Here is a 13,612-nt window from a genome sequence, read left to right as displayed (position 1 = left end):
TTCCAAGTGAAAAAGTCAGGTTTCAAAAGTCAATTTCGATCGCCCCTTCCTTGCATCTGCCCTTGCTCGAAATAACTTTGAGATATGAAGTAAAAACGTACACTGTTTCAAAATTAAAAATTTACAGATTGTTTTTCTTTTGATAAATTAAATGTCAAACGTATTTTTTCCATATTGCATTTGAATATGTGAAAGCAAAGGGATGAAAGTGTACAGTTTCAAGTTTTGAGTGCACTGTAAAAAAATTCCGAAAGGTTATTGGTTATTTCCGTGGAACGTTTCGGGATTTCTGTGGTTTTCACCTATTTCCCTGCAAAATCAAGTAACTTCTCAAAAAAGTTTTCTAAATTGCTAAAAGATGCACGAATGCAGACTTTTCACTTGTGTGAAAAATGTTTTTTGCTACCAGTTTAAAGTTGACTGAGCGTGTTTATTAAGTGTATCGGTTTTTTTATTAGCTACGGATGGCCTGGATGTACTAAGCTCCCAATAAGAGCAAATAAGTCACTGGATAGCTGCAGCTTTGCGAAACAGGGATTGCAGTCTATGCATATGTTTGGTTCTTGCTTGTAATTTTTTGCTTGCTTTGATCATGGTTGCGCTAATGCTTCTGGAGCTCTCGTGGTAAACCAGGAATGATTTAGCGGAATACACTAAATCTAATCAAACTTTCTAGAAGGCTCACGACTGGCTTTAACAGGGAAGATTTCCCAGTATTTCAGGAAGGTTACTGACTTTTATCGGAAAACGTTCCTGGTTTTTGTAAGATATATTGAAATTGGGCACATCAGCTGCCTATTACTGCTTACGGAACTTTCTTAATAAATCGAGAAGGGACCAAGGCATTATGTTGTACTTGAGGCATTTCACGGTATTTGTGACATAGGGGTGTCCGTAAAAGAACTTGTTAAAAGGTTAAAATTTTTATATATATTGAAAAAGCACAGTCCAAAGGACATGATTGTCATATTTATTTCTTTATTTACTTCATATTATCCATGTAATCACAATCAAAACATCAAAAATACAACTTTTATCGTTACGGACTCTACATTGAATTTTTCTTCAATAGTGCCTTGAACTGAATTTCAAGTCAAAACTGGTGCTTAGGACAAAAAAAGTAAAGGATTATCTCTAATACATATAATTTTAATCAAAAAGTGCATTCGTTAAAAAATTATAAGTTGTGAAAATGTTGATTGTAGAGTCTGTAACAATAATTGGAAGAAAAGTTTTGTGAAAATTTTTATTTATGCATTTTATACCACTAAATTGAATATTTTCTAGTTTTACCTATGGTGTTACAATATTCAAAAATAAGTTTCATGATAATTCAAACTCGGTATTTTTTTAATTAATTTTCTAAATTTGGTTACGGACTCTACAAAACGTTATGGACTCTACATTTGGCAACTGTTTCAACACAGCTCTTTCTTTACCAAAAAGCTTGAACAGCCTGCATAGAAAAAAAAGTAGCCCTTTAAAGGGAATTACAACTTATACTTTTAAAAAAAAACTTTGACTTTTAGAAGAATTTTGACTGCACAAGTGTATAGGGGGAGTCAGGGCACATTGGTCTGGCTTTCTACTTTTCTTCTTTGTTTTGTATCTCATTAAAAAATTCAATTAGTAGTTTTATTTTCTACCATGAGTTACTTTAAATATTTCTCATCATCCCAGACAATTTTCCATTCATTAACATTTTCACATTAATATTTTAACAGAACTTTTTGCAGTGAACCAACCTGCCACAGTCCCGGGGTCCCCTTATCGCAAAAGCAACTTCTGTTACAATTTTATTGATAAATATTATCCAACATTTGTACCAAACAAATGTTGTTTTGTGATTAAAATCAAAAATCAAAGTTTAAAAATCAATATAATTAAAATTGACCAACATCTACTGTTACATTTTTTTTTCAAGAATCAGCACAATTTGTGTTTTTAGCAACTTTACTATTGCTAAAACTAGAGTATTGCTTTTTTAATTATTCTAAAAGTTTTTGTGGGCTTTCTAGAACTGAATTAACATATCCCAGGTTCTTGGTTTAAAAAAAATTTCCTGATTTCTTTCCTTGCAATAAAAAATAAACTGCTAATACTTAACAACAAAAAAAAAACTTATTTTAGGAGAGAAACTCAATTTATTGCTTCATTCTTCATGAAAACATTAAAAATAATAATAAAGTTGCTTAGTAATGAAAGTTAATCAATCAAAAATAGTTCTGCCAAAAATAACAGTTTCTGAAATTTGTTCAAAATAACTGTACCATATGAGTTCATAGGAATTGTAGAACTATGGGCGCTACTTTTTGTTGGTCGTAAATTACAAAAAAAAAAAAAAAGTATTAAAATTATCAAGGCCGATCTAACGAGCCCCAATTTCCCCCATTGTCTTATGGGATGTTGACTGATCTAGTGGTCCGAATGTCAGTATGTTTCCAGTGTGACATTTGAAAATTTAACTTACCTTTAAAAATGAAATTTAAAAAGTTTTGACTTTAAAACATCTTTACCCTAACATGTCCCGCCCCCCTTAAAACTTATCCAGAAATGTTGATATACCGAAAATGGTCCGGTGTAGGTCACTTCAGACAATCAAGGTTTTACTATAAAAATAAAATTGTTAGTAAAATTTAAATTGAAACCTATCATTTCTAATAACAAATTCAAGATTGAAAAAGTCAACATATTACTTGGTCTGTTCCAACAGGAGGTCATCTTCAATCTGGTACCCCACCCCCTAAGAGCTTGTGTGCACCTTCCCTAAATATCCTCCCCTTCCTCCCACAATATCAAGAACCTCCCCCAAAAATGAGAAAACTACCCCTCAAAACACCCTCTTAAAAACTTCAATGGCACAGTCTGCTGCATGACCCCACCCCCCCAGATGGGCACCCCTCACATATATGATGAAGCCATAATAGCCATAATAGCTGATTCTATCATATTGAACAGTGAGGTAGTATTGTTGTTGTTTAGACTCTATAAGCAATAATTCAAACAATGCTCAAATGTGACAAATATTTAGAGTCCGTAACATGTTAATAAACATGCAGTTCTTTAGTAAATAATTCCATAAAAAATATTTTTCACCTCTTTAAAAATTATTTTGGTGCTTAAACGTATTATAGATAAACTGTAACATAGTAAAAAACCTTCATTAGGTAAGAATAGTTATTACTTTCACAGAAAATTTGAAGATAGTTTAAGCAAAAATTTCCATCTCTTTTGAGTGTAGAGTCTGTAACATGCTATATATCTCCCTATATCTTTAGAAATTCAACACAAATCTAAACTTTTTTCAATGCTATGACATAAATACACATAGGACTAATCATTTACAAAAAGTTTAACTTTACTATTGTCACTAATCATGAGTAGAAGGCTAATACATCCTTATGTAGTGTAGAGTCCGTAACAGCCAAATACTGTGAAATGCCCCACCTACCAAAGTTTACTCGAAAGTTCCAGAGACACTACTGGCTTCAAACGGGAAGATTTCTGAATTTTTAAGGAGGCTTCCGAGATAATTTCAGTAAGGTTACTGAATATTAGCGGGAAACGTTCCTGGTTTTTGCAAAATATGTTACTAGCAGAAATTGGGCACATCAGCTACCCATTATTTTTCAGGGACGTTTATGAATCGTTTTTACAGTGTGGTAGGAGTACCTCTCCTCTGTCTTGGGGCAAGAGATGGTACTTGTAGCCCTGGTAGTCACTGCTATACAACATGATTTAGAAAAAAATTTCAAGGAAAGCATACCTAGGATGTTATCTTTAAACGTGTTTTACTCAAAACTTGAAAATGTTCACTTACATCCCTTTGCTTCTCACTGCCTCATATGTGACGTGTGCTGGTCTTTTTTTGAGCAGTCACGAATTGCTTATTCTTTTCATTTGACTGTTCAATTCCGTCCGTGCTTTTTATTTTCCCCCGCCTTCCTCTGGAGCACCACCGTCGACCGGGCCCTCCCACTCCTGTAACGTGCATCGTCACTAGGTTGCATCGATATAATACACACACGCGTACATACATACCCACGCCTACATAAACACGCGCACGCCTATACATACGAACACCTACACACACGCGCGTGTACATGCATACACGCGCCTACACACGGACGCTCGTGATTGCAAAAAAACATAATTTGAATTCAAGATGTCAAAAATTCAAATTTCATTTTTTTAATTAGTTAATGTAGTTAGTTGCATCTAAATTCGTTGCAGTAAGTAAAGTTAGGTAATTAGTAATACTAAAATTGAAATACTCAGGCATTATTATTTCCTAGTTACAGTTTCAAGATGGTTAAAAAATCGTCTGCTTCTGAAAAAAAATATATTAATGTCTTGTTACAATTATAACCAAGGCTTAATTTAATAGGAGCTCAGGGCAGCTGAGATTCAGCACCTTTTTCAAATTTATAAAAATTTTAACATTTTAGGCAAAACTCAGGATCTTTCAGCATAAAAGTAAGTTGTGGGGACTATAGGTCTCTTAGAAATTAAGCCCTGAATATGCAGTTAGTACAAAGCAGATAGACAAAAAGAATTTATGAAATAAAGAGCTACACCTCCGTTCTAGAATGCTTGCGGTACTTTAAACAAGAAAATGAAAACAGGGTAAATAAAATGTTGCAAAACGAATTTAATCAGAATCTCCTCGGCGGGCTGCGGAAGCACGGAAGTCACGTGCGTACCCAAACCGGAAGTGCAAAACTTTCAGACTAATGTTGGAATTTCTCAGTTAGTCGACAACTTAGCCTTGTTATTTCTTTCCATCTGTTGTCTTCATGGAATGTATGATTGCATATTTCTTTAAAAAAATATTTAAACATTTAAACTTTTTTTGTTGAACGTCAAAGAAGAAAAAATCTTTAAAAGCAGGAAAAACTCTTTGTTTTTAAATAATCTTGCTCTACAAAGGATATTTCACTACCTATTAATTTATTTGCGCTGAGTCACAAAATATATTTTTGAAGATGAAAGTAAGTCTATATTCCTTTCATTTATTTTATACCAAGAAAATTTTCTTAATTTATTTTATTTTTTACATTAAAATTTTCAAATCATGCAAATCACATTTTCTTATCTTAAATTAGTTTTTTTTTTTTCGAAACTTTAGTTAATTGTTGATTTTATGTCTTATGTATTTCATTCCCGTATACTTGTAAATGTCCAGAAAATTTTCTCCGCAAAATAAAGTTTCGAAACACCAAACCATAAAATTACCATGTTTTTTTTTTTTTTCTTAGTTTTGAAACAAAATCATTTCAACAAAAGAAACTGGGATTGCATTTTAGACGCATGAAAATGAGAGGTTTCCACATCAAATCTAGTTCGCTTACGTTGGCTTAAGTCAGTAGTGCACAACCTACAGCCCACGGGCCACATGCGGTCCACGAAGGGATGTGGCTTGTTGTTTTGTTCTACATTACAAGTAGAAAAGCACGAATTGGGAAAATGTCAGTAATTTGGAGCCAAATATTTCAAAATTGTTTTCTGAAAAGCAGATGCGATTTATAAAATAAGCATCAAGTAATGAAAACAAAAAAAAAAAAATCATTAATATATATTTTCTTTTCTTTTCCATATTTCTCATGTTATTTAGAGAGAAAAAAATAAACATTTAAAAAGAAAATAGTGTTTTGTCCCATGGAAATTGTTTTAATACGAGATGCGACTTTCGAACAGAAAAAGGTTAGGCAGCAATGGTTTAAGTAAATAAAAAAGAGTTATGTTTAAATGTAAATAAAGACTATAATAAATTAGCTCTCATCATGCAAATCGCGAAGTTGGGACTAAATAAAAATTGTAAAGAACACAGTTTAAAAAGCTACGCTGTAAAAAAATTCCGAAACGTCACTGAATATTTCCCTGGATTGTTTCGGGATTTTATGGGTTTTCATCGATTTCCCCATCAAATCAAACACCTCTGCAAAAAAAATTCTTGAACTACTACAAGTTGCTCGAATACAGACTTTTTGCGACTGTGAAAAACATTTTTAGCTACCGGTTTAAAGATTGAATGAGCGTATTTAATAAGTTAATCGGCGTCGATTGCTTCTCGTCCAAATTAGTCCAGGATCTGAAGGGGGTTGAGCATGCATGGAAAGGCTGACGCAATATTATTTCTGATTATTGTTACAGGCACGATGGTGATTATGAAACCACATGTCGTCGCCCCCCTGGGTGGTCGACAATCCCGGGGGAGGGGGAAAAGCAGTGGGGGAACCGTTTTCTAAAACACTCATAACTCGCGAACTATCCTTATATATTATTTCTGTAGCCTGTTTTTGGTTTCTACGCCAGATTTTCCTCAATTCTTGATCGATTTCTTTGATTTACGCCTTATATTAAAGCTTATGCTGTTGGCTACTGACGAAAAATAGACCCACGGTCTAAAAATTGTTTTTTTCAGCCGAAAAACCTGTTTTAAAGAACCAGAATGAGGTTTTCGGTTAAACTTATAACTTTAATTTGCGCTATGACCGACAGAGGTGAATAGCTTGATCGGCAGAGCATTCTCTTCGTAACCAGGAGAATGCGTGCTCGGACCCACGTCCGGACAATCTGCAGCAAAAAATTAGAGAAATATCGCGCATTACAAGCACACTTAAGGAAGTGAATAACAACAATGAAGAAACAGAATAAATGAGAAGGAAACGCTCCTTGCTGATATGAAAAATTGAAGTGACATTGTGCTAAATTACTTCTGAATTGTACGTTTTTTCTTTTTAAGCTTTGGCTCTGGTAAGAAAATTAAAGCCTAATGTAAGCGAAAATATAAGTAACAGGTTTAAGATTTCAGACTACAATAGAATTGTTTTTTGTTCAGAAAAAAAAAAATCGTATATTGAAATATATATTCTTCTAATGAGTTTTTGACTCTTTGTACAAATAAAAAAAATACTACCTCAATTTGAAGGGTAAAATATACATGATTTCTTCTTTTTGTAAAAAAATAAATAGCTTATCATTTTTACTACATTCGAAAAGCTACGCATAAAAAAGAGCATAGTTCAATTTATTTTGTATTTTAACCGTGCTGTTAAATGATGAACACGTGCTGCCATCTAAGTTATAACGGTTCAAGCAGCCTGCGGTAACAAATTGTAAAAATTTTCAAGAATAAAAAAATGTTTCTTCAGTACCTTATCTTATATATTATTCCCTTCTCATTTTAAAACTTAACAGGCTGGCTAATGAAGAAAAATAGACTTACGGTCGAAAAATCAAGTTTTCTAAAACGCCCCTTGCTGTTTCAAAACCTTGATGCTGCCTGTAGTTCTTATGCATTTTTTAAAAGCAAAGTTCTAATGCAGTTTTCCATTTTTTACGTCGCTTTCGGCAAAAAAAAAAAGCCTGTGTGTGTGTTTATATTTTAATAAAGCTTAAAAGCACTGGACTTAGTTGTTCGGTTAAATTGATAAGTTTTTTTCGGTAGAGCGTTCGGCTATAAACTATCTGAACTTCGGGCAAGTTTAGGCTGACCTATATAGTATCAAATTTATATTAGTATTACGCATTACATGTACTCATAACATACAAACGTAATAAAATAAATGCAGTGGGAATGCTGCTTGGTGTTTCGACTCCTTTATGCAATCTACAGTTATCATTCGGATAAGTTGACTGTTAATCGAAGGGTGTTCTTCCCCTTTTTTTTTAGCTTTGACTACATCCAGACAACTCAGCGTAATGTAAGCATAAAAAAAGTATTAGATTTACCTAAAGGAAATCATTTTTGTGCAGAAAAACATTTTCATTGTATGCTGAAATGTAGATGTTTCTAATAGCAGTGTTCGATCTTTTGTACAAATGAAAAAATACTACGCCAAGTTAAAACTACGAGTTTCAATCAGTAAACCTTTAATTTTTTATTCGCGCGAATACGATATAAAGCATTAAAATTATTATCAACTTCATTAGCAAGAAATCATTTTCTACTCCTCTGCTTTCTGTTGAAAAAAAAAATATATTTTGTCTACGTTCGAGAAATTACACTTAAAAAACGGACTCAGTTCAACTGGTTTTGGTTTTGAATTTTAATTGTTCGATCCAAAGAGAAACATGTGCGGGCATTTAAGCCGTAACGGTTAAAGCAATCTTCTATGTGAAATAGTTCAATATTCAAAGATAAAAACACTTATTTTCAATCTAATTTATTACTTCTCTAGAATATTTGTTTCAATCGCTACGTGAGATCTTCGTCATTCTTTAATCAAATTCCATGCTTTGCGAATAATTTTAAATCGTATCGTGCTGGTTAATGACAAAACATAGAAGCATGATTTTATTATTATTATTATTATTTTTTTTTTGGCAAAAAGCTTTTTTGCTGTTTCTTACTACTCATTCCTTCAATGAATAGCTTTCGAAAAAGAAGACGCAATTACTAGGTTTGTTGGGGTTTCGGGCTGTTAATCAGAATGGCGCCAATTCGAATCCGTGCCAATAAATATCTCTTTAATGTTTCTTTTTTTCCCGTCAGATGCTCACATGGGCAGGACTGTATTTGCCACAACCTGTTTTTTTACATGCACAATTATTGCTTTTTCACGAGTCCATACTCAGCCACACTTTTAATGATGTTTATGTTTGAATTGAAAATATGTACGACCAAAAGGTGAGCGATGATCAAATTATCTCAACGTTGTATTTAACGAGGTTTTGTTACTGATGTCTTTAAATTACATGCCCTCTCTTCTGCGCTTACTTTATTTTCGGTTCTTCTTCATAATGTTCTTCCTTTAAAATTCTTAAAGAGGGAAAACCCTTATGAAACGATTCGAAGCACAGTGCGGAGTTCCGCACGGGTCGACTAGTTTGAGATAAAACACTGAAAAAAGTGGCAATCGACGCAACAAAACAAGTGCTTCATAAAAGCTAAATATAATTATGGACCTATCTTTGTTGGTTTCTGAGTAAAATTCCATTTTTTGCAAACAAGCAAAATTTTTGAATAAAATGCGCAAAACAAACTTTTTCTGACCCAAATAAATTCCAAATCAAAATTGTTTGATTTTTTTTTTCAAATAATGTCCAAAATATCATTATTCAGTTTGTTAAAATCATTTAAGTACTGTTAACGCGTTGAAAAACAAAATGACAGTAGCAAGCTCGAAAACGATTTGCATTCTAGTTCAGGATCTGAAGGGGTATTTTGAGCATGCATGGAAGACTTGACGCAAAATTATTTCTGATTAATGTCACAGGCACTATAGTGAATATGAAACCACATGTCTTCGCCCCCCTGGATGGTCGACAACCCCGGGGGAGGGGGGAAAGCAGTGGGGGGAGCCGTTTGCTAAAACACTCATAACTCGCGAACTATTTGAAATAAAACACTGAAAAAAGTGGCAAAAGATGCAACAGAACAAGGGCTTGAAAAACCTAAATATGTTTGTGGTCTTATCTTTGTTGGTTTTTAATTAAAATTCCTTTTTTAGCAGCCATGCAAAAATTTTGAATAAAATACAAAAAGCTTTTTTTTCAAAGAGAAGTTCTTTTTTGAAATTATTTAACCGTTTAGGGAATCAATAAAACCTGAAATTTCATTATTCAGTTTGTTTAAAACTGCTTAATTATTACCAACGTGAGCGTTAAAAAGCGAAATAGAAAATGCAAGCTCTTACCTAAGTTAGCGCATTGAATAAAACGGCAGTATGCTAAGGAGAAAAAAATAGCCTTATTATCCTTATAATAAAATATAATGTATCAAGATGAAATTTCCAAGTACGCCAAGTTTGGTCTCATTAGTCAAGATATTTTCCTCTGTATTCAAGTTAAGTTAAAATGATAGCAATATATTCATGACTCATTATTTGAAAATAAAAACGTTTATTTACATATGTACACGTATATAGTATTTAACATCTTTATAGAGGTAATTCAGTCACGTTAAGGGTGACTGCCATCAAGATACAGCATCGATTGATTCAAGAGTCAAGAAGAACTAAACCGGCATTCAGCCTATTTAAAGGGCGCATACCACGTCATTAGATCACGTGATGAATTTACATTAAAAATACTTCAACTTCAAGTTTAACTGAAACGAGAAAAAATACATGCAAATTATAAATGCAAATAAAATATTTAACAACTCCCCCCAGATGAACAGTTGTTCATCAAAAAATATATTTAACAAAATCAAGTAGAACATTAAATTTCTTGTAATATCTTCAACAAGATAATTTAAATCAAGACTTCCAAAATGTCGTAAGTAAACAGGAACTTCCTCTGAAAAATAGAAAAATATAACATTAGTCATGTATAATTTTAAACATTAAACCAAGAGGTTTTTTTTTTTTTTTTTTTTTTTTTTTTTTAAGTCCACAAAAAGTTCACTAATTCTTCAAGTCTCTTATCTCAAGATTATAGAGAAGTTGAACAGGTCTTCTCAATATGGCATTTCCAGTTTGTATTTTGCAGGATCGAATTTTCCCATCTCTTCCTGGAATTGTTTCAAGAATTTTTCCCATTTTCCAAAAACTTCTTGGCAGATGCTCATCATGAATTAGCACCACATCGTTTACCTTGATATCATGACTTCTGATTTGGTTTGTGTGATGTGCCGACCTTAAATTCAGAAGGTATTCGTTTATCCAACGTTTCCAGAAGTGGTTCAATATTGTTTCGCGCAAGCGTAAACGTTGAAGTAAAATTTCCTTAGTTCCAGGCAAATTTAAATCATTAATTTTAATTACAGGTAAACACATGGCTCGTTTTCCAATCAAAAAGTGGGCAGGCGTAAGGGGCGATGGTTCTTCAAACTCTGAATAAACATAGGTTAAAGGTCGAGAATTGATCATGGCCTCAACTTCTACAAGAAGAGTTTCTAACTCACTCAGAGTTAAAGATGATCTTCCTATGCTTTTACGTAGGCTGGTTTTAACCGAGCGAACCATTCTTTCGTAAAACCCACCCCACCATGCTGCACGTTCAGCGATATATTTCCAAGTAATTCCAAGAGTGGAGTAAAATTTTTTAACTTCTGGATGGTGGATTGCCTTCCACATTTCCTTCAACTCAATTTCAGCTCTTTTGAAACTTTTTGCATTATCGGAATATATTATAGCACACAAACCTCTTCGAGAAATAAACCTGCGAAAAGCCAATAAAAATTCAGCAGTTGTCATATCCTTGACAAGCTCCAAATGAATTGCTCTAGTAATTGAGCAGGTAAATAATAAAATATAATGCCTATTTTCACTGCCTTTAACGTAAAGGGGTCCAGCGAAATCAAGTCCTGTGACCGAAAAGGGAGGCGATTCGTTGATTCGGTCGCCGGGAAGAGGTGCAATTACTTGTTGCCCAGGACGAATATTAAATTTCTTGCAAATATAACAATTATTAAGAACCGATTTTACACATTGTCTTCCCCTTAGAATCCAAAACTTTTCCCGAGTTTGTACTAAAGTGTCGGCCACTCCTGCATGCAAAACACGTTCGTGAGAGTCTTTTATGACCAAGTTTGTGAATAAATGCTTATCAGGAATTATAATAGGATGTCTCCCATGAAAAGTTAAATTAGATTTTTGCAACCTTCCCCGTACTAAAAGTACACCTTCTTCTGACAATACAGGATTTAGCTGAAAAATGTTCGATTCCTTGGGAATCTTCTTTTTCGCTTTCAAGCACTTTATAACACCATGAAAACTTTCACTTTGAACTGTTTTCACCCAGAAAATTTCTGCGCGTTTTATTTCATCAGCTGAAAGTTCTTCGCGGTTTCTTTCCTCAAATTTTACTCTACTGTTATAAATAAATCTGAAGATCCATGCAGTTACACGATAAAGTTTTGTTAAAGAACTGTATTTAGCTACGTTGATAATTGGAACATCATTTTCCTTTAGTACGCAAGACAAAATGTATGTTGATTTTCGAGAAAGTTCGTCAGAAACGTCAATTTGTTTTGCGCGTTTTTTAGCACTTTTCCACTGATTTTCAGGTAGAGATAGGAATTCTGGTCCATTCCACCATAGTTTAGAACTTATTAAGGTTTTTGCTGAGCAACCTCTTGTAATTAGATCGGAGGGGTTAATTTTGGATTCGCAATGTCCCCATGAATTAGGATCTGATAGACCATGTATTTCCGCAATACGGTTAGATACAAATTGTTTCCATTTTTCTTTTGAACCCTTTATCCAATGAAGAACAATTTCTGAATCAGTCCAATAAAAAATATTCGACACTAATAAAAAATTCTTAATATAATCTGCAATTCTTGCACCAATGAGTGCCCCCATTAGTTCAAGTCGTGGTAGCGAAATTTTCTTTAGAGGTGCAACCCTCGATTTAGCCAGGACAAAATTGGTTTTGAAACTATCATGCGATGTTTGATACCGCAAATATGCTACTGCACCATACGCCTTTGGATTTGCATCACTAAACACATGCAATTGAATAACAGTTTCTCCCGTGATTACTAAAGAATTAAAGTAATGCCTCGAAATTGTCAATTGAGTTAGGTCTTCAATTTCTGAAAGCCAAATTTTCCAGTTAGTTTGAAGCTCGCCAGAAAAGTTTTCATCCCAATCCAGTCCCGCTATCCATAATTGTTGCAAGAAACATTTCATACGAATGACAAAAGGTGCTATGAATCCAACTGGATCAAAAATCATAGCTGCAATTCTAAGGACATTTCGTTTAGTACAGTTATCATTTACTTTTGATAACAAATTACGAAAATCTAAACTAAAAGTGTCATTATCGCTATTCCAGATCAACCCTAGTACTTTCAGTGAAGTATTATCAGAATTAAAGTTATCAATACAGTCCTGCTCATTCCACTTAGCTCTAAGTTCTTCTGAATTAGTTTCAAATTTTCTTAAGTTCATTCCCCCTTTGTTCATGATTTCAACAGCTTCTATTGACAACTTAAAAGCTTCTTCAGTAGTATTTGCCCCAAAAAATAAATCATCTACAAATAGTGACGAGTTTAACATGTCAACTGTTTTCTCATGAGAAATTTTGTATTTATTTATATGATATTTCACCGTACAAGAGAGAATAAAAGGACTGCAAGTTACGCCGAAAGGACATCTCGCCATATTGTAAGGAACTATATTTTCATGAATATCAAAATTATTATAGTATAGAAATCTTAAATAGTTGCGATCTTCTTCAGCGATAGAAATTTGAAGAAAAGCCTTTTCAATATCGGCAGAAAAGGCAATTTTATGCTCACGAAACTTTAAAATTATGTCTAATACATTTGGGTTTAAATTTGAACCGGGACTTAGACATTCATTTAGAGATAAATATCCAGCTTGTTTGGATGATGCATCAAAAACAATACGCGTTTTTGTAGTAGTTTTATCTTCACGAATTACAGGTCTATGCGGCATGTAATAACAGTCATTATTAACAAATTCCTCAGGACAAAGTTGTATTATACCTTGATCAAATTGATCCCGTAAAATAGAGTTATAATCCTCAAACAATGAATTGTTTTTCAAGAGTTTGTTTTCTAAATTAGAAAACCTTACTTTGGCTACTTCCAAATTATTTCCAAGTAACTCACGAGAATCCTTCCATAATAAACGTGCTTCATAACGACCGTTTACAAATTTCAAATTTGCTTGAAATTCTTTTACTGCATCAA

At 33.4% G+C, this 13,612-nt stretch overlaps 1 protein-coding gene across 1 annotated transcript in view; it reads left to right on the top strand.

Moving 5' to 3' along the window:
- Positions 1–4,793: 4,793 nt before the first annotated feature.
- Positions 4,794–13,612, top strand: part of LOC129227630 (uncharacterized) — a 109,190-nt gene continuing 100,371 nt past the window's right edge. The window contains exon 1 of the mRNA XM_054862219.1: positions 4,794–4,991. The gene's annotated coding sequence lies outside the window, so the exon portion shown is untranslated. The remainder of the gene's footprint in view (positions 4,992–13,612) is intronic.

Source organism: Uloborus diversus, chromosome 8, assembly GCF_026930045.1.
Source record: "Uloborus diversus isolate 005 chromosome 8, Udiv.v.3.1, whole genome shotgun sequence".
Lineage (NCBI taxonomy): Eukaryota > Metazoa > Arthropoda > Arachnida > Araneae > Uloboridae > Uloborus > Uloborus diversus.
The sequence above is the reverse complement of the archived record's forward strand: the minus strand, read 5'-3'. Positions and strand labels throughout refer to the sequence as shown.